General features: G+C 47.7%; 1 long non-coding RNA gene across 1 annotated transcript; it reads right to left on the bottom strand.

Annotated features, from left to right (window-relative positions):
- Positions 1-834: 834 nt before the first annotated feature.
- Positions 835-22,770, bottom strand: LOC144100531 (uncharacterized). Its single transcript, XR_013307709.1, has 2 exons — positions 22,444-22,770; positions 835-1,158 (listed from the first exon to the last, which is right to left on the bottom strand). It is a non-coding gene; the product is annotated as an uncharacterized LOC144100531 (long non-coding RNA).

The raw sequence follows: 22,770 nt of genomic DNA on the forward strand, positions 1-22,770 counted from the left end.
GTAAAGTAAGTAGTTCATGTTTTACACAAAGTTTTATTCTGAAAAGGAGCAATATTGGTGCGAAAGGTGCAAATATTCAAAACGAAATTTTTGTTGCTTGCGAGAAAAACTTAGAACTTTTGGGGTCTCTAACAATTATATATTTGCCAGACTTTTCCCACTGCGGCGTGTAAAAAAATACGGGCATTGTCCTAAAAGTGAACCGCTTTTTTATGAAGTAAAAGAAATAGGTACCGAGGTCATCACGTCCTGCGCAATAATTATAACGCGGTATCGGGACAGAGCTTCCTCCGCGGCATGTGTGTTGCCGCAAGCGGGCCGCGTCGCCGCACGCGACTCCTGGTTAGCTGGTGGGCACGGATTAGATGTTCAGCCGGTGGGCCGTCCAGAGTGCCGTAATTAAGAGTAGCAATTTCGATTTATGCACGGGAACTCACTTCAGCCCAGTCAAAATTCATTGTTTTGCTTTTTCATTTTTGCATTCGAAGATTGCTCTATCATACATACTGGGAAGTCAGGTTAAGAAAAACGAAGTGTCGTGTTCTGGTACGGATTCTGATGAAAGACAAATCGATGAATTGATTTGCATTACGTTATTTCATCCGCTGCGTACTCAGTACCCACTGTTACAGCTTTTTTAGCGAAATTTATTGCCCCAGGGCCTCAATGATGGGTGAAGTTGTGATGAATGATGTAGTAGAGATTAAACGAATGGAAAAAGGTTTGCTGATTTGATGAAGTCCAGTAGAGAACGACGGTGCGGTCCCTGCATCCAGGCAATGTATGAAGCAGGGTTGCTTGGTGAAAGACCTGCGACCATCAGGTGCCGGATCCTTGTAGGCTTGAGAGCTGGACAGCTTTTTTAGTGTACCATGATTGGTCCATTATAGGAGGATGAGGGAGGCACGTCCGGAATTCTTTGTCCTGCTTTGGCCGGAAGGGGCCAGCATCGCGGCCCTAGTACACGACCTTCGAGCACGACGCCTCGTTTAACTTATCTTCGATCGGACTTTTGTAATAGTCGGCGATTTTGCAGAGTGCCTTTAGGCGGCCGTGCTTGCCGAACTTGTTCAAGGACCCACACTGGTCGTCGTAGTCGACATCGTAGGCGATGATGCCGTATGTCACTTCCCGTGCCTCGTTCTTTACCTTCCAGATCTGGGTGTAAAGAAAAATAAGCATAAAACATAGACACGGGTTTTCTTATCTCGTATACTCGGAACCTCTCAGCAGTTACGATTATTCGATTGTTTATGAGACAGATACTGCGCCATTTCCATTCCCCCCAAAAACCAATTATTAATTATTGTTTATGGGGAGTTTAACGTCACAAATCGGCTCAGGCTCATTGAAGTGCCCCGGAAATTTCAACCGCCTGGGGTTCATTAACGTGCACTGATATCGCATTATTCTAAACAAAGCACAGGTATGCAACAGAGCAATGTGCCTCCAGGGAAACGATGGCATTCTAAGTGCGAGCGAGATTTTTTTTAGAGCAAGGAACCGTGGCAAAAAATTAGCTGCGGTTTAACTACTGCTGAACGTGGTTAGAGAGCGAATGCTGTGGTGGTATCGGGCAAGTAGACGCTGCTTGGCGTCTGTAACGTTGAGTGCGTTCCGCGCACTGGATAGGCAGTACTCCCACCCTGCCACCCTGGTTAATGGTTCATCGCGTGAGATTGGTCAGCCGGTGAACGCTGTGGCCTATTCTACCGCTCTCTACCGGCGGACCGAAAGGTCAAAGGTCAAGAGGTGCGACACCATGGTGCACCACATAAGATAAGACCTCAAGCAACACATGACCTCTGGCTCACTGGGAGGTCAGCCGTCAACCCACGGCAAACTCGGCTTTACCTAGCGCAACGAAGCTTTCGATTCGAAAAGTTGATCCTGCAGCTTGAAAAGAGGTGATTGGGCGGCAACTTATTGATGGAGGCGAAATGCCTCCATCATCGAAACCTCGTAGAGAGTGACATCTGCATAATCTCTGGCAGTTGAATAGCTTGCATTTCGGAACGCTGAAAACATGCAAGAGCCGGGTCTGCGGTTGACATTTACCTCGTGAAGCAAATATTTCCTCCTTTATGAAGCCACTTGAGGCAGTTTGATAGTGCCCCAGCGAGGAACGGTCGGCGCAGTACTACGCAACGAGGCTAAATTTTTTATAAAAAAAGTCGCAGTAAAGGAATTCCCCATCGAAATGGCAAAAAATTTCAGGTGAAGCACTTTCTCATTCTCAATATAAGCTCATTTGGTGCTGCATACCCTGTTCCCATGCCGCTGCCTAGATAGATTGTTTTAACGGCCCTCTACGACAGCGTTACCGAAGAATGATATAAAGAAAAAAATGAAGCATTGGTGTAAAGATTACGTTTAAAAAAATTTGGTATTATTGGTTGATTCTTTTAGCCATATCTGGTAGAACCGCTGCATTTAATTAATCTGCCCTGCCACAGGCTATAATTCACCGGAGTGATCTTCCGGAACACATCGTAAGTATTTGTGATCCAGCTCGTTTCAGGGCCGAGATAACGGCTGCTTTTCAAGTTACTAATATGTCACTAAATATAGTATAATTATGTTCCAACTTTTCATTGACCGGTACTAACAGTCAGTAAGATTTGTATAAACGTGCTACACATGCTCCTGTCATTATCCCGTTCTATGTAATCCCCCCTCACACAATACTCTGTTCTTGGAGGCTGTGATATGCTCCGAGAACGGAAGAAATAAATATGAAATAAGAGTGTGAATTACTGAGTCAATCGGTAAGCTGTCACTAAAACGGCGTTGGAAGCTTGCTAACCAAAATATGCTTTGAAACAGCATTTTTCAAAAAGTCCAACAATAAGGCTTGGGCAACTTTTCCCGTTACTCCGCTATGGTGGCACAAGCATGCCGTAAACAATGTGTACAACGCAAAGCATGTTCACACAGAAAGCCAATGGATTATAAGAAAGATGTGTACAAAGCTATGTACTTTGGTGGCCAGTCCTTTTTCGTTGTCGTAGGCAAATACATTCCGGGTCGTGTTTCCGTACGTCAGCATGGAGTAATGTTGGGGCTTGTAACTCAGATTGGAGGCATAATTTATCGCCGTGCAGATCTGGAGTAGCAATACAAAAAAATTCAAACTGCAGCGTTCGTGACGGGGGAGTCGCGGAAACTTCAGAGAAACTGGCGTCATATTTTCACATTATTTCTTGAACAAGTAGTGGAGAAAACGTGAAATTGTTGGATTTGCTGACAAACGCGGCTATATCTGAGCACGTACTCACGGATGCTCCTTACTTTCTCAAGAGCATGAAATTTCCTCCTTTTTAGTAGAATACTGCCTCCATGCCGTATAGTGGGCAGTGTTAAGGATAAGATGGAGGAAGCAGAGAGCCATGCCGAGATCCGCCGCCGCAATGATTAGTTCTTGTGGAGTTGCTCACACTGCTTCCACTTGGCATATTATGAACGATGAGGGCATGCCTGAGCTGATGCTTTGCACCCTGGGGGGCAAATGTTCAAATCATTGGCGAAAATATCGCTTTTCTGTTAAACACAGTCTACTTTAAACCTTTTTTTCGCATGCCTTAAGGTTGCGGTTGGTTTAATGATCACTGCGGTCTATGTATTCCGTCTGTGCAATATTCGTTACAGTTACACAGAAAACACCGGCAATTCTGAACAGGCTCTGGAGCGCAAGCATATTTTACAAAAAATTACGAAGGACACAATATCAGAGCCACTTCTTTAGAGGCTGAAAATGAATAAGACCTCATCTCATTTTTTTAGAAATCACGGATTGCATCCTATGACTGATTTCGTGCTTTTTAGCGCAAGAGAAATTCACATCGCTTTTCTGGAAGAAACGCAGTGTTATAGTCATACAATAATTTGTTTTTCGCAAATAAAACATCGCCCTCAAAAGTTGGAACCAAGCGACAGCCATATCTACAGCACACAAAAATCCCTCATATCATGGCTGGATACACTGCCCAGGGCATCTGGACGGTTTGACTACACTTACTATACTGCATTGTTTCACTTGAGCCTATTGGTAGAAGCGAATGTTGGAAATAATGTGTTTGCTCAGTAAGCGCACGGAACACTGTCGTTCATAACATGATGCAAGCGTCAACGGTGGAGGTTCCCACTTTGGAACAAGCCCTTGATACATCTCTCGCTGTAATAAAAAAAAATGTGCTCAGTACAGCGTGTTTCACCTAAGATGTTCTGCAATTGTTCAGAGTAGGTTTTTTGGTTTAGAAGAACGCTTTTTGGCATAGCATTGGCAGTGGTAGAGCGCATCCGTATAGAAGCAAGACGTCCTAATAAGTATGCTGGTTAACTAATAATGAATTTTTAACTTTTTACATATTGCTGTCAGCCTCCTTCTTTACTGACAACTGCGCAGCCCACCCTAACTAATACCTAGATCAGTTTTTATAATTTTGAAATCACTACCACCCTGTTTCCATACGCTATTTGCCTACATTGCGCCAAAATGAATGGCTTTCGAAAAGCTTGCAGGCAAAGCAGCCCCTCCAGTCAATGTAACGCTTCGAAATAGCCAGAATTTGCTGTGAAACGAAGCTTAGGTTAACTGAAGGTAAACTGTAAAAACAGATGAATATTACGATGGCGACACGCATCTCAATAAGTAAGGATACTTACAGCAGAAGTTGAAAAGTGAACTATTCAGTGTTAGTATTAACAAGCCACTTGTTAGCACATCTAAAATGTTTTAGATTTTTCGTTCATACTCGAAGGTTGGGTATTTCGTTGGGTATACATCACCGCTCGGAACTTGGTCATGATTTCGCCCCTTCTTACGCAGGCTTTTATTCTGCTCTGCACCACCCCACCGCCTTCCTGCTTCAACTATCCCCTTGGATTCTTCGATTTCATCGACTCACCTTGGAACCCTTCCGTCACCGTCCACGAAGAACTTGAAACCTGCCTTCCACCGCCGTTCCAGCCGCTTGTCAAGTACGACACCTGGCAACCTGGCGGAACTATCAGCGCGGGAGATACGCATCGACTACAAAAGACGCATCTGCTCTGGAGCCACTTGGGGCACATCACCGCTCGGAACTTGGTCATGATTTCGCCCCTTCTTACGCAGGCTTTTATTCTGCTCTGCACCACCCCACCGCCTTCCTGCTTCAACTATCCCCTTGGATTCTTCGATTTCATCGACTCACCTTGGAACCCTTCCGTCACCGTCCACGAAGAACTTGAAACCTGCCTTCCACCGCCGTTCCAGCCGCTTGTCAAGTACGACACCTGGCAACCTGGCGGAACTATCAGCGCGGGAGATACGCATCGACTACAAAAGACGCATCTGCTCTGGAGCCACTTGGGGCACATCACCGCTCGCAACTTGGTCATGATTTCGCCCCTTCTTACGCAGGCTTTTATTCTGCTCTGCACCACCCCACCGCCTTCCTGCTTCAACTATCCCCTTGGATTCTTCGATTTCATCGACTCACCTTGGAACCCTTCCGTCACCGTCCACGAAGAACTTGAAACCTGCCTTCCGCCGCCGTTCCAGCCGCTTGTCAAGTACGACACCTGGCAACCTGGCGGAACTATCAGCGCGGGAGATACGCATCGACTACAAAAGACGCATCTGCTCTGGAGCCACTTGGGGCACATCACCGCTCGCAACTTGGTCATGATTTCGCCCCTTCTTACGCAGGCTTTTATTCTGCTCTGCACCACCCCACCGCCTTCCTGCTTCAACTATCCCCTTGGATTCTTCGATTTCATCGACTCACCTTGGAACCCTTCCGTCACCGTCCACGAAGAACTTGAAACCTGCCTTCCACCGCCGTTCCAGCCCCTTGTCAAGTACGACACCTGGCAACCTGGCGGAACTATCAGCGCGGGAGATACGCATCGACTACAAAAGACGCATCTGCTCTGGAGCCACTTGGGGCACATCACCGCTCGGAACTTGGTCATGATTTCGCCCCTTCTTACGCAGGTTAGTTACCTGCCGTCCTCGGCATCGTTCCGTTCAAATGACCCGTTCTTGCTCGCGGTGGCGTGCCCCCCTGAAATGCTTGATTGTTGTCGCCGAATGCTTCGCCTGTCATGTTTCCACTACTTTAATGCATTCCTTGTTTTTTTTATGCTTGTTCAGTAAGGTGATATTTAACTTAACCCTGGGCCCCCTGTGTCATTAGAGGATATTTCTGAAGCTTTCGCTCGCCTCGAGCAATCTCATGCCACAATAATTGCCGAGTTGTCAGCTATTCGTGGTGCGCAGTCTAACATAGAAGAAACTGTCAATCGTCTGTCGCTGCGTGTCGATGATTTGGAAAGAAATATTGGGAATGTTCAATCGAGTAGCCCCTGCCCGCACAATAATACAAGCCAGAACAGTACTAAGCTTACGTTTGAAATCAAACAGCTCGCCGAAAAATGTGATGACGCGGAGAACCGCCTCCGCAGGTCGAACCTAATCTTTTTTGGAATTTCGGATGTAAAAGAAGAAACGTGGGCGCAATCTGAAGAACATGTCGTTTCCTTCTGCCGCGACAAACTTTCTGTGACAATTGATCCGGCTGACATTGAGCGCGCGCACCGAATGGGTCGTTACACGGAAGCAAAGAAACGCCCCATTATTGTAAAAGTTGCGCATTTCAAAACCAAATCCTTAATACTTTCAGCAACATCTCAGCTTAAAAATTCAGGGTATACCGTTCGCGAAGATTATTCAGCCCGTGTCAGATTGGCCCGGAAAAAACTTTTTGCGTATGCTCAGCAATCGAGCGCTACATTCAAGATACGTTTCAACAAACTTATTATTGGTAGCAAGCAATACGTCTACAATGACACAACCGATACTGTAACAGAGCTATCGTCATCATAGCTATCACCACCACCTGTTTTCCGCTCACTACGTGCCAATCCTCGTCAATCATCATTTGCTGACAGAAATGCGCGGTCTTCTAAGAACATGACTTCATTATTGACAAATATCCGCAGTTACCTCCCAAAGAAAGAAGCAGTAGGGTCCCTTCTTGTAGATAGTTCCGCGGACATTGCTATTTTCACCGAGTCTTGGCTAACTCCAGATATGGAGGACACAGAACTTCTTTCCGAAACGAAACCTTTTATTGCTTACAGGCGCGACAAAGCGGGAAGAAGGGGTGGTGGCGTTCTTGTTCTCTCGAAATCAAAATTGCATACATCATCCGTCCATGTTAGTTCCTCTCACGAGATACTTTGCGTTAAACTGGCCCTTCCTAGCTGTACGAACATTATTGTTGCTTGTTATCGGCCTCCTAATTGCGACTCCTCCTTTCTTACCGACCTTCACTCCGTCCTACTTGATCTGCACTCTCGGTTTGTCCATGCGAACTTCCTACTTTGTGGAGACTTTAACTTTCCCGATATCGACTGGGAAACCTTGTCAGCACGGTCCGGTCCGTCGACCAATTTTATTGACTTAGTCCTCACGTTTAACTTCACCCAGACAGTTAAAGTGCCTACTCGTGGCGACAACATTCTAGATCTTGTTCTCGCTTCCAAACCGGGGTTAATTGAGTCATTAACAAGCATCACTGGTCTAAGTGATCACGAGGTGCTTGTGTTCAATTTTTCCGTTCCCATCCTCACAAAGCAACGCTCCACAAAGTACATCCGCGACTACAATAAAGCAGATTTTCACACTATTAACCGTGAGTTAGAAACTTTTTTCCACCTTTTCCAGCAGGCCGCACCCATTGGATCAGTAGAACAAAACTGTTTGCTCTACAAAAATAAAATCTTATCTCTTGTCGAAACCTATGTCCCCCTTGTCTGCATACGTGGTGACTGTAACAAGCCCTGGTATAACAACGCCTTGCGACAGTTAGCAAACAGAAAGAAGCGCCTCTATCGCGCGGCCAAGCACACAAATTCTGTAGAAAAATGGGAAACGTACAGCGAATGCCTACATGAATACATTAGCATACTACGACGTTCTAAAAAGAAATTTTTTCACGAAGATCTTGAAAGCATTGTGCGCGTTAACCCCCAAAAGTTCTGGAATCTGGTCACCCCGTGCAAAAGCCGTACTCAAAACCTTTCTTTGGTTAACCATGATGGCTTACATGTTCCTGATATTGAGCGCGCAGATATCATGAATTCATATTTCTCCTCCGTGTTCACCCACGAACCTGCACTTGGTATTCCCCCAATACCGGCCACTAATTTTTCCCAAATGCCACCAGTTTTTATAACCCATGAGGGTATCGCTAAACTCATCGACAACGTTAAGTTGTCAAGCGCTGCTGGGCCAGACAACATAACTGCCAAAATATTGAAGGGCACCGTGAGCATTTCTAGCCGTATTTTGCACACTATTTTTCAGCAGTCTGTTTCAAACGGCGAAATACCAAATGATTGGAAAACTAGTAAAGTAACCCCAGTATTTAAGGCAGGCAATCGATCCGATCCTTCTAATTACCGCCCAATTTCATTAACATCTATTCCATGCAAGCTACTGGAGCACATTTTATATTCGCAGATCGCATCACACCTCGACAATAACGCTTTCTTTGATGAAAAACAGCACGGTTTTAGATCAGGCCATTCTTGCGAGTCCCAGCTTTTTGAATTCACCACAGACCTTCACTTAAACTTAGATTCTTCCTTCCAAACTGACGTCATTTACCTAGACTTCTCCAAAGCCTTCGATCGCGTTCCACATCAGCGTTTAACGGCAAAACTGTCCTGCCTCCACATTAACCCTTTAATCTTGTCATGGATTGACTGCTTTCTCCGCGAACGCTCACAATATACAGTAATAGAGAACCACAGATCGCAAAATACTACAGTCATCTCTGGTGTCCCCCAGGGATCGGTGCTGGGACCACTCCTTTTTCTGATATTTATAAATGATCTTCATAATGCCATATCATCTTGTATCCGCCTCTTCGCAGACGATTGCGTCCTTTACCGCCGCATATCTACTCCCGATGATCACACTCTGCTTCAACGCGACCTAAATCTCATAGAAACCTGGTGTACGTCATGGCTTATGCAACTGAACATTTCCAAATTTAAGTTCATGCATGTATCAAGAAAGCGAAATAACCTGAACTATCCGTATTCATTAAATTCTACACCACTCTCTGAAACAGAATCATACAGGTATCTTGGAATCATCGTGAACAACAAACTAACATGGTCTGAGCACATTGCAAAACTTTGTACAGATGCTTCCAAGTTGCTTGGGTTTATCAGACGATCCCTCGCTTTTTCACCCCGTTCTATCCGTCAACTCGCCTACGTAACATTCATCCGTTCGAAACTCGAATATGCCTCGGCGATCTGGAATCCCCATCAGAAATATCTAATTGATCAGCTTGAAGCCATCCAAAATCGCGCAGCCCGTTTTAGCACATCGCAGTATGACAGACGACACAGTATAACTCTTATCAAGGCATCCCTTGATCTTCAACCCCTGGCACTTCGGCGTAAAATTTCACAGCTTCGCCTATTTCACAAATTGTACCACACCTTCCCACAGCTAAGAAATTCTGTATTACACCTGCCGCTTCGCACCTCACGCCGACTTTTCAATTCTTTAAGTTTGCAGCGCATACATGGCTCCACAAACTCATTTAATAAATCCTTTTTACCTAGCTCCATTACATTGTGGAATGACTTACCCGATTCCATAGTTACTGAAGTAGAACCTAATAAATTCAGGCACTTATTAACAGCACATTTTAAGGACTGAGATATTTTGCCGTGTTTTTGAATGTGTATGCGTCTGTTTTTTGTTTTTTCCAAGTTGTTCTTGAGCAGCTGTGTCTTTATTAGTGTTGATGCTTGTAATGATGTTAATGTTAAACAAGAACCCTGCACTTTGTATTGATTTTTGTTGTACCATTGTATATGTAACGACTACTCCCCCCCCCCCCCCTTATGTAATGCCCTAAGCCAAGGGCCTTTAAGAATAAATAAATAATGATGATGATTAGCATTCCATTTATGCCCTTTAGGTCTCAGGTGGTTGCTGTGAATTCATGCCTTTACCTGCTTGATGTCGGTAGGCATCTCTCATGCTATATGTCTCTGCCTTTTCAGTGAGTAGTTGTATCCGGTAAAGTGTTCCTTTTGTCATCGGCATCTATTATTTTTGTTGTGTTAATTTGTTGCATATTTCTTCATGCGATGCGATAGCAGCTGATAGGTGGTATACGAGCGGTGCAAGACAGTGAATGAATAAATACTTCCTTTCCTGATTAAAGTTCAGTTGCAAGTCTAGCGTGCGTCTTGTTCACTCTCTTGTCCATGTCTATTTATATGCGCTAGCAAAATGTGTGTAAGCTATATTCTGATATGCTGCGGCACTGGCAATGCTGTGCTGAACAAAAAAACGCTCTTCTAGCTCGAAAATCTTATTTTTAAAAACTGCGGAATATCTTAGGTGAAACGAGCGGCATACGCCACAGCTAAGTGCAAGCCTCCAAACCCACCCTCGTTAACACCTGAAGGCACTAACTTAAAGCAAGCAAAGTATCTTCTTAAGATATTTGGAACTAACACTGGGGTTACACATCGTGCCGCTGCGCTCTCTCACGTCGGTGTAGCTACCAAACGACGTCGCTGTGAGGTTGAACCCACACCGCCAGAAATATTCTAGTGGTTGGTCCTGAAGGGCCTTCGTCCAGCTCCCCTTCATGGTGACAGAAAGCAGGGCATGGGTGGCCACTTGTCGCATCTGCAGTTCTCTGCCGCGCTGCGGCTATACAATGCCGCAGCTTTGGAGGCGGTGCTCTATGCGCTGCCGCTCGTCACGGTGCGCAAGCCGTGCTGGAAGAAACTTGAGCTTCAGCACCGCAAGTCCCCGCGCGTGTGCCTAGACCTGCCCAAAAACTCGCAGTGCGCCGCAACGTTGGCCGAGGCAAGAGCGTGGCCACTTGAGCTCCAAGCAGCGCGCAGGGCATTGAATCACATCGACCGGCTTCACCGCGCACCGGACGGCGGCTCGCTGCTGCAGCGTATGCGCTCGCACCCGCGCTCACGAATGGGCGCGGCGCTGCTCGAGTATGAGCAATTGACCCAAGGCCCACCCCCATACGGCTCCTGCGTGCCCTAGCCTGCTGCCTCGGAGGAGCAGCGAGAGATCATCGGCATTGCGGGAAAGCGGAGCACACCCCTCTGTGCTGTGCAACAGCTGGCCAGAGCCGTCATACACGAGAAGCTCCGGGACCATCTCCTCGTGTACACCGACGGCTCAGTGGTCCGCGACAGCTGCTCCCTTGCTGCGGCTGGCACCATCCCCGCCCTGCGACTGCACAGCCAGCAACACGCAGCCTTCCTGGGCTCCTCCACCTAGGCGGAGTTGAGAGGGATCCGGCTCGGGCTGGACCTGCTGCTCGCCCTCGGCCCTCCGCCGCCCAGGAGTGCTCTGCTGTGTGATTCCCGCGCCGCCCTCAGCCGCCTGCAATCTAACGGCCGCGGTACCCCACTAGTGCGGGAAATTCGCTCGCGCATCGAGTGCCTCGCGCAGAGAGGTTGTGCAGTGCGTGCACAGTGGGTGCCCGGTCACTGCGGCATCGCAGGCAACGAAGAAGCTGACGACCTCGCGGCCGCTGCACACAAACTACCTGCCAGCGATCTGCCCATTGCGCTGGAGGACGTGCGTGCGGCCATCCACGACCATCTCCGAAAGCAGCACCCCGACACACGCATCGCGGGAGGTGAGCGCATCGACAATGTCACCGGCTGTCGCGCACTTACACGGTCACAACGTGCAATGATCCTCCGCGCGCGCATTGGCTGCGTGTGGCCCGGGGAACGACGGGTGCGTCACGGAATCGCGACGAGTGATGAGTGTGACGGATGCGGTGCAGTGGAAACACTAGAACACCTGCTCCTTCACTGTACCGCGTTCGCCGATGCTCGTCGCGATATGCTCGCGGCCTATAGGGCGCAGGGCATATTACCAGACTCCATCAAGACGCTATTGTGGCCGCAGGGTAGTGCGCGCACTCGTCAGGGAACTTTGGTGAGCCCCTGTGCATTCCTCGAACACACGGGCTTGACGTCCCGTCTGTTCTCCGTCAGGTAGTTACACGCAGTGACCGAACGCTCCGCGAGTTCTACCTTGAACGATTAATAACTGGACGCCCCACTCCAGTTGTAACCATCATGGTGCTGTGCGCGTGTGTGAATTAATTCCTCTAAAATGAACTAATCACGGGCACAACCTGGGCACATTTCTTCTTGTGTAAATAGTTTGTACATAATACTTCTCCCCCTATCCTCTCTTCCTGTCCCCTCACCTCTTTAATTTCATTTCTCCATTCTGCCTGCTATCCTTTATTTCCGCTGTCCCAGCTCAGGTGCTTCAGTATCGATGGCAGATGCCGGGGCTAGCAAAAATCTTTTCCTTCCTCTTTACTATTATTTAAAAAAAAACCACTACCACCTGCCGCCTTGAGGGCCGACCGACTGGGTGAGAAAGGACACTCTTGTGATGCCGTCTGAAGGGTACCTTTGCTCTTTTTGTACGACGCGTACATACTGGAAGCTGTAACGAAGCCTGCCATCAGTTCTTTCTAAATAACCGTTTTGAGGAGTATAGATGCGTGGCGTGGCAAGTCGGGTGTTGGAAAAGAGGTTAATTATGCTCACTAACAGTATTCTAAGGGAAAATATATATGCATGAGACTCTGGTGCTTAGTTGTAATTAGAGATTTGTGGTTGCCGGCTATTAGTAACATCCTTACGCGTTTCTGCTATTTAAAAAACGTAATCACGCCTGGCGTTGTGGGGCAAGAAATTATGGCTTTCCCGCTTGCCCGTAGAAAATCACGATGCAATCATGCACGCGGAGTCGCATGTACTAGCAAACGTCACTCGGCGCCACACGTGTCACGTGGTTTTCTGTCCCCTCGAGTGCTGCAATTCTCCGTTGCTTGACCCTGGAGCTACCCAAGGCTTAGAGGCTGTGACACGTGGCTTTCTGGGTCACAGATTTCTATTTACAAATAGGCGCCAAATATGATTGTTCTATTTTTACTAAAGTGGTGTAGTGAACGAGCTGGACAGTGATGATGAATATGGATTTTTATGGCGCAAGGGCATCTATGGCCAAAGAGCGCCACGGCACAAGGTATTTTCGAGTTCTCAAGATGGGGTCAAAGACCCATTTCAAAGCATTTCACCCTAAATAAGCCGAGCACGAGATCAGGGGAAAGCTTGTACCCATTGTATCACCGGTGGGTACCCGGCGGCAATGGGGATCGAACCCCGCACCTCCCGCAACCACTTGGCCACCGCTGCGGTCTAAGAGCTGGACAGTGAACATACTTTAGCCATTTGTGAATTCAGCCATTACAGGTATTACGCCGCTGGGAAAGGTATGGTGATACGTCAAAAAGCGTGTTGTTATGGCTGTGGAAAAAAAATTCTGGGTACTGTTACTTGTGGCACCACTGATATGATGATACATTTTTATTTTAGCATTGGAAAGCTTTTGTGGCCGTTTGCCACTTAACACCTCACCCTCCCCTCCGGCGTTACCACCTTCTATTCCTGAAGTGTTTTCAGTAAAATTCGCATTGTAGGCTGTTTTAGACATGCTTGTGAACATTTCACTATCTCTGGACGTTAAATTAGCGTTGTAGTGACTAAAAAGGAAAGAGCACTATGATATGGCCCGCCGCGGTGGCTCAGTGGTTAGGGCTCTCGACTACTGATCCGGAGTTCCCGGGTTCGAACCCGACCGCGGCGGCTGCGTCTTTATGGAGGAAAAACGCTAAGGCGCCCATGCTCTGTGCGATGTCAGTGCACGTTAAAGATCCCCAGGTGGTCGAAATTATTCCGGAGCCCTCCACTACGGCACCTATTCTTCCTTTCTTCTTTCACTCCCTCCCTTATCCCTTCCCTTACGGCGCGGTTCAGGTGTCCAAAGATATATGAGACAGATACTGCGCCATTTCCTTTCCCCAAAAACCAATTATTATTATTATTATTCACTATGATATGGCAACTAGCATCCTTTCCAGGTTATACCAACACACCTATCGGTTCTAATAGGCTGGGCTCCTACATTTAACCTCGCTCTTTGAGGCAGCGCCAAATAAAAGTGTGTAATGGTTACCGCTATGCCGGAGGAGCGTCACCACACGTACACAGTTTCGGTCAGTCTCATACTGGCTGGTAGTAAAGCAGGTTGTACTAGACGCCATGCCGAGAAACACCCTACGCAAGCAGCTTTCTCTTCAAACTTTTCTATTGGGACTAGTGGCTGCTTTAAAGGAAAGCGATTCGTGTTTTTCATAAATTAGACACTTGAACTTACCAGGTCGTAGGGATAGTCCCCGCGGAACGGAGTCGGTAACGGGACCGCCGATAACCGGGTGGGAGGCGTGATGGCGCAAGTGTCGACGCTGATGTCACAGTAAGTGTAGTGGCCGTATGCAACGAGCAAGGCCGGGGTAACTGAAGCCTCGTGCACGTCAACGACACCGAAGGGGGTCGTGGCAAATGTGTTCTTCAGGCGACGCATAGACTTTGGCTATGCATGTTTTGTTTACTCTGCAGAATGGCCTAAACGCTTACGTGTGCAGTGTGCCATTCACTAGAGGAGAGCTTTCAGCATTTGAAAAAATTCATATCCCATCATAATAATTACTATTTAATTACCCCACTTTAGCTGCCTAGCTAGTTATAACACCTGACTTGCTTTGTGAGGTCATCCACCGCTTAGACTACTGAAACGTAAAAGCTCCTCAATCAAAATTTTTGCTGAAAGTCATCGAGTAAATCGGGTAGCCTGCATACATGGCTTATAACTGCCAGTTAAGTGCACCGAAACAGGTTGTTTCTGGACTTCGTGCTTCTTTTCATAGCGTATGCCATTTTTAGCCCGCCAGTGTATTGATTTGTTGAACTCCTGGGACAAGTTGCCTATCTAAAGTTAGGTAGCCCTGAAGTACTTCGCGGACATTCACACCAATACATACTTAGAAACCCCACTCAGTAAACACAATTGTGCCTTTTTATGGTACTCTGTATGAGCTGTTCACTATTAATGCTTCTCGTCTAAAGCTGCTAATGCTTGTAGAAATTGGATCAACAACAAGGGAGATTTCGTGTCCTCTCGCTTAACAGTTTTTGTGATTTGTACATATACTCTCTTCCCTGATCAATAATAATAGCCACCCTACGTCGTTTTGCGTACCCTGCGATATTTGTAGCTGGTTTCTTCACGTAAAGATCCCGCGATTTGTCGGTCGTTGATGGTGTTTCGTTTGAATGAAATACTATTTCTGAATTGAGCTTTTATTGCTCTCTGCGTTCTTAATTTTCTTGGCGGATAGTTTGAAGAAACAGCTGGTTTTTCACGTAAACGCACCGATAAGTTAGCAGTTGTGGAAACTTTGACATAATTCTTATCTTTTTCTCATTGTAGCTAACTAAAACCGGATAGCTGTTCAAAGTTGCTTGGTTCTCGACGCTATATTGCCATAGTTTATAGTAGGACGCGAAAGAGCAGTAGATCGGTCGACGAAATTTAAAGCCTCTGCCTTTGTCTTTATTACACTGTACATTTTTAGCATACCATAAGGCACTGTCGTCATAAGGCACTGTGCACGTCGGGTTGCAAACTTTCGAAAAGATAAATACCTGCAGTCTTTCATAATGTTACTAGTTGCTTAATCTTACTCTAATGTAACCATTTCCTGTTGATTGCAAGGATTTGTTTTGTCGTACTTTACGTACATCATCCTTTTACCTTTCTTCAGTACCACTGTATCAATACTTAAATTTTGTATTAGTTTTTATAATAAAATATTTAGCCAGTTCTTGAACTTAATTTGCACGGAAAGCTTGGTGACCGGTTCGCAATTTCCGTGGCCACAAGAAACAGTGGAATCACGCCGGTACTGTTAAAGATTAAAATTGTATTACATACTCTACAACGAACAAACACGAATAGACAAAAACATATACATTCAACCCGCAAATGCGCGAACGACCCGTTCATTCCATAGCAGAAATGTTAAGGACTTCACATGTAAAACCAACGTGCTCTAGAACTCTTTTTTTTCCCAGGACGACACGTAACTGGAATGCACCGGATGCCCAATCTGTTTAATGCTCCGCCCTTAGTGCGTTCACAGACGCACTCCTGAGTAAAAACCAAAATGCGTTGTAATCTGCTCTGAGCCTATTCTTGTGCCCCGTATTCACTCTTTACACCCTTGACCCATTTGTTTCCCGGTCATAATCGAACTTTGTATAAAGAACCGTGCGAATTTTGACGCAGAAGACCATCTGTTATCTTATATAATTGGTTTTTGGGGAAAGGAAATGGCGCAGTATCTGTCTCATATATCGTTGGACACCTGAACCGCGCCGTAAGGGAAGGGACAAGGGAAGGAGTGAAATAATGGAAGGAGGAGGTGCCGTAGTGGAGGGCTCCGGAAAAATATCGACCACCTGGGGATCTTTAACGTGCACTGACATCGCACAGCACACGGGCGCCTTAGCGTTTTTCCCCCATCTGTTATCTTGAAGTGCGCTTTCTTGTATGTATATATTCTGTATGATCATGGCACCCACTCCTGGCGAAGATCTTGCATAAGGTCGGCAGTACTTGTAAAATAAAATAAAAAATAATCATACTATGGAAATATCCTCATGCCATCCGTAGGAACGAGGTATCAAGACGAAAGACCAATGTGATATCTTACTACTGAGCTCCGACCCGGCGACTTAGCTATAGCTCGTCCGACTGGCCGAAGCCGCCGCCGAGAGTCAAAACCTTTAGGCTGAAGTCTAGGCGGGTGGCCCTTTGGCTACCCTCTTTCTGTTGGATATTAAAACTTTTCCTATCCAATACTATCCTATCCTATCTAACCAGGTTCAGCAGTAAAACCGCAGCTAATATTTTTTTTTGAATAAAGGAAATGGCGCAGTAATTGTGTGACATATCGGTGGACACCCGAACCACGCCCTAACGTAAGGGAGGAAGGTGGGAGAGAAAAAAGAAAGAGTGGAACAGGTGCCGTGGAGGTGCCGTAGAGGAGAGCACCGATGCATTGCACAGCACACGGGTGCCTTTGCGTTTCGCCTCCACCCAAACGCGGCCGCCGCGGCCGGGTTCGAACTAAGGAACTCTGGTTTAGTAGCTCAGCATCATAGCCGCTGAGCCATCGCGGCGGGCACATTTCGTGATAACCAATCGTTTTTGGAAGCGAAAAGTTTCACTACGCCATCTTTTCGAGCCGTCAGCGGTGCCGCAAAATTTACCTTGAATGCAGATAGACGTCACGGCGGCCGCAAGCTTCACCTTGAAAGTAGGTAGAGGTCAAACCATGAGCATAACTGGTGGTAGTTAGGTTCGACATATGACGTCAGCTACAGCAGCAACACCATCGGCTGTTACACCAGCTATCTCAACTTTAACTTTTGACCTTGATGCTGACCTTTTAACTTGACTTCCGACATTTCACCTTGACCGCCGGTCAAGCTGGAAAGCGTCTGCCGGCATCGCATGCAAAAATGAAAACTGGATTTAGGGGAAAGAAAATGGCACAGTATCTGTCTCGCGTATCGGCTGACACCTCAGCTGAGTCAAACTACACCGTGACGAAAAAGGAGTGTCTCGCCGAAGTGTGGGCTCTCGCAAAATTCCGCCCATACTTACTTATATGGCCGCCCGTTCACCGTCGTCACTGACAACCACCCCTTGTGCAGGTTGGCCTCACTCAAAGATCCCTCAGGGCGCCTTGGCCGCTGGGCCCACCGTCTTCAGGAATTCGATATTGCCGTAGTTTACCGGTCGGGCCGCAAGCACTCCAAATGCAGACGCCTTGTCACGCTCGCCACTGCCCTCTCCTGCGCCCTCTTCGCCAATATCTGCATCCCTACTCGCAGCGCTCACTTGCATGGACATGCCCCATCAACAACGCCAAGATCCATGGACTTCATCGTTGCTCGACGTACTTTGTGCACCCTCTACGGCCTCCTTCCCTCGCCAGGCTTCCCATTTTGCCCTTCGCGACGGTCTTTTCAACTATCGTCCAGATGGCCGCAAGTGGCTTCTCGTGATTCCCCGACATCTCCGCACTGAGGTTTGTGAACACCACCATGCCGATCCTCAGAGCGCTCACGCTGGCTCGCTGAAAACGTACGAGCGACTACGCCAGAGGTACTATCGGCAGGGCATGTACAACTTCGTTCGTCGCTACGTTCGCTCCTGCACGGCCTGTCAGCAGCGGAAGTCGACACCTCGCCCTTCGACTGCCCCGTTACAGCCAATACCGTGTCCGGCTCGCCCTTTTGATCGTGTGGGCATCGACCTATATGGGCCACTTCCCTTCACGACCGCTGGGAATCGCTGAATCATAGTCGCCGTGGACCACCTCACTCGGTATGCTGAGACCGCTGCCCTACCTGCGGCTACTGCTCGCGATGTAGCCTTCTTCCTTCTTCATCACTTTGTCCTGCGTCACGACGCTCCTAGAGCACCTACCAGTGTGGCAAGATAGGCGCGCCGACTATCCAGTGTGCGGAACGCACTCAACGTTACGATGCCAAGCCGTGTCTACTTGCCCGATTCACCACAGTATTCGCTCTAACGATGTTCAGCATGATCATAATAATAATTAGTTTCGGGGGAAAGGAAATGGCGCAGTATCTGTCTCATATATCGGCGGACACCTGAACCGCGCTGTAAAGAAAGGAATAAAGGAGGGAGTGAAGAAGAAAGAAAGAGGTGCCGTAGTGGAGGGCTGCGGAATGATTTCGACCACCTGGGGATCTTTATTGTGCACTGATGTCGCATAACACACGGACGCCTTAGCCTTTTTTCTCCATAGAAACGTAGCCGCCACGGTAGGGTTCAAGCCCGGGAACTCCGGATCAGTTTCCGAGCGCGCTAACCACTGAGCCAACGCGGCGCGGCAGGTTGAGCAGTAGTAAATTGGTTTTTGGGGAAAGGAAATGGCGCAGTACCTGCCTCATATATGGGCAGACACCTGAACCGTGCCGTAAGGGAAGGGATAAAGGAGGGAGTTAAAGAAGAAAGGAAGAGGTGCCGTAGTGGAGGGCTCCGGAATAATTTGGACCACCTTGGGATCTTTATCCTGCACTGACATCGCACAGAACACGGGCGCCTTAGCGTTTCGCCTCCATCTAAATGCAGCCGCCGCGGTCGGGTTCGAACACTGGCAGTAGTAAACCGGGCAGTAGTAAAAAATATTTGCAGTAGTAAACCGCAGCTAATTTTTTTCGATGAAAGGAAATGGCGCAGTAATTGTCTCACATATCGGGGGACAACCTAATCACGCCTTAAGGAAAGGGAGGGAAGTGGGAGTGAAAGAAAGAGCGGAAGAGGTGCCGTAGAGGTGCTGTGGAGGAGAGCGCCGATGCATCGCACAGCAGATGGGTGCCTTTGCGTTCAGTAGGAGAACATCCTTACTTAGCCGCCGCGGGCACATTTCCTGATAACCAATCGTTTTTATGTCCGCATAGAAGACAGTACTGCGCCTTGCCTCATCATTCATTTTCACGTAGTCTTGCGCGCATTTCTTTGTTGTTTTCTGAACACCAATTTCTCTCTATGTGTAATTCTATCTTTTCTGCTTATTTGAGATGACCCGGTTGAGGCGTTATCCTGGCGTTCAGAGTGTGCGTACCCGCCGCCAATTTCTCTGTATGCGTAATTCTATCTTGTCTGTATGTTTCAGACGACCCCGTTGAGGCGTTATCCAGGCGTTCATCCAGAGTGCGCGTATCCGCCGCGGTGGATGAGTGGTCAGAGCGTTCGGCTACTGCTCCCAAGTTCCCGGCTTCGAACCCGACCGCGGCGGCTGCGTTTTGATGGTGGGGAAATGCTTCGGCGCCAGTGTGCTGTTCAACGTCAGTGCACGTTAAAGATCTCCCGTTGGCGAAAATATTCAAGAGCTCTGCACTACGGCACCTCTTTCTTCCTTTTTTCTTGCTGTTCAATGTCAGTGCACGTTAAAGATCTCCGGTTGGTCGAAAATATAAAAATAATAATAATAATAATTGGTTTTGGGGGGAAAGGAAATGGCGCAGTATCTGTCTCATATATCGTTGGACACCCGAACCGCGCCGTAAGGGAAGGGATAAAGGAGGGAGTGAAAGAAGGAAGAAGAGGTGCCGTAGTGGAGGGCTCCGGAATGATTTCGACCATCTGGGGATCTTGAACGTGCACTGACATCGCACAGCACACGGGCGCCTTAGCATTTTTCTTCCATAAAAACGCAGCCGCCGCGGTCGGGTTCGAACCCGGGAACTCCGGATCAGTAGTCGAGCGCCCTAACCACTGAGCCACCGCGGCGGGTCGAAAATATTCTTCGAGAGCCCTGCACTACGGCACCTCTTTCTTTCTTTTTTCTTTCACTCCCTCCTTTATCCCTTCCCTTACGGCGTGGCTCAGTAGACCGCCGATATGTGAGATAGATACTGCGCCATTTGCTTTCCCAAAAAACAATTTTGAATTTTTCTAGTGTGTGCAAGATTAGCGGGCTTTTATCTAGTTATCTAAGTGTTTCTTTGCTATGTTTTTTCATTTTTGTGCGATGCTGATTAACGAAACATATGTGCTAGAAGAAATAACGGGCCTGGAATTAGTTCAGGGTGCAGTGAACAAAGTGCTTGTGAATGTAGCTGTAAGGGATTTCGTAGTTACCGGTACACCAAAGGAGGTTACTTATCATGGCAATGAGGCACCTGTGCAGTACGGAGGTGATGCTCGTTACTCTAAGTTGGGAGTTCTTCACTTGAGAATATCAAAGGATTTTGGCCAAGACTACTGCTTTATCGCACACTGACATTGCACAGCGCACGGGTGCCTTTGCGTTTCTCCTCCATGGAAACGCTGCCGCCGTGATTGGGTTCGAACGTGGTATCGCCGGATCAGCTGCTGAGAAACCTAACCACTGAGCCACTTCGTCGGGTGAAACGATTCGCAGGTTCTCGAAATTAGCCCAGAGCGCTCCCGTGCGCAGCTCTTTCTTCCATTCTTCCTTCAATCTCTCCTTTATCCCTTCTATTAAACTGCGGTTCAGGTGTCCACTGTGATGTGAGAGTTACTGCGCCATTTTCTTTCCTCAAAAGCGATTTTAAAAGTTCTATTGTACCCGCCGCGGTGGCTCAGTGGTTAGAGCGCTCGGCTACTGATCCGGAGTACCCGGGTTCGATCCCGACCGCGGCGGCTGCGTCTTTATGGAGGAAAACGCTAAGGCGCCCATGTGCTGCGCGATGTCAGTGCACGCTAAACCCCAGGTGGTCGAAATTATTCCGGAGCCCTCCACTACGGCACTTCTCTCTTCCTTTCTTCTTTCACTCCCTCCTTTATCCCTTCCCTGACGGCGCGGCTCAGGTGTCCAACGATATATGAGACAGATACTGAGCCATTTTCTCTTCCCAAAACCAATATTTATTATTAAAATTTCTATTGTTTTGTTCTTCACACCAGCTCGAAGCCGCCCCTCAGTATAAGCACAAGGGTGCTTTAAGTTATTTAAAAACCCTCAACGCAAAGGGATCGTATTTGCCATGAATATCTTGGCAGATGGTAGCCCTGCCTCGTCGGTTTTTGGTATGGTGAAGCAGCTCGGACTGCGGCAGGTCTAAACACGACAAGATCTCTCAAAATAAAATCCCTTCATTGAATCTACCTCCAGAAAACAAGTTTAAAAAAAGATGAACACGACCGCGACGGCCGCGTTTCGATGAAGGCGAAACGTGTGCTGTGCAATGTCAGTGAACGTTAAACGCCCCAGCTGGTCGAAATTATTCCGGAGCCCTCCACTACGGAATCTCTCTTCCTTCTTTGTTGTTTCACTTCCTCCTTTATCCCTTCCCGTACGGCGCGGTTTAGGTGTCCGCCGATATGTGAGACTGGTACTGCGCTATTTCCTCTCCCTAAAAACAAATTCGGCTGCGTTTTTATGGAAGAAAGAGGCTAAGGAGCCTGTGTGCTGTGCAATGTCGGTGCACGTTAAAGATCCCCAGGTGGTCGAAATTATTCCAGAGCCCTCCACTAGTGCACCTATAATTCTTTCTTTCTTCTTTCACTCCTTCCTTTATCCCTTTCCTTACGGCGCGGCTCATGTGTCCGACGATATATGAGACAGATACTGCGCCATTTCCTTTCCCCAAAAACCAATTATTGTTATTAATATTATTATTTTCAATGAGAGAAACTTTTGCGTCACGGTGAATTCCGAAGTTGAATTCCGAAACAGGGCTGCCATACCTTTCAAAGAGCAAACTAATGCAAAAATTGATCTTTACACACACTATCGAGCAATGGAACCGTCTCCTTTTACAGGTAATTTGATGCGCTGATGTCGCTACGTTCAAGTGCTCAGTAAAGACGCTCTCCTTGTGCCTTTCCTTCCTAGATAGCGGCGCTTCTTGCCCTTTTGTTAAACAAAGTGCAGGTGTACCTACCTGTCTGATAAAGGAGCGTCGCTGCTGCACCATTTGTACTTAGGCCATGGAGCCCGGTGACTACTGAGGTCGGAGAGTTGAAATCGAAGGCCGAAGCAGGAAGAGCTGCACGCACTGTGTAGGCGCACGTGCGAGGAGATCAGGGCAGCGCACGGGGTCATTGGTAGTGACTCCAGGATTAGCCGACGGCCCATCGCTTGCTACAATTTTAGAACGATCAAAAAAACAGACAGCCTGGCCAGCATGGAGCCTGAGATGAATGGTGCACTTCGTTCGAGCGGTGTTGTTGCCTTGGTGACATGGCACACACCCACTACGGGGGATTGG

The sequence above is a fragment of the Amblyomma americanum genome, chromosome 8 (assembly GCF_052857255.1).
Source record: "Amblyomma americanum isolate KBUSLIRL-KWMA chromosome 8, ASM5285725v1, whole genome shotgun sequence".
Taxonomy (NCBI): Eukaryota; Metazoa; Arthropoda; class Arachnida; order Ixodida; family Ixodidae; genus Amblyomma; species Amblyomma americanum.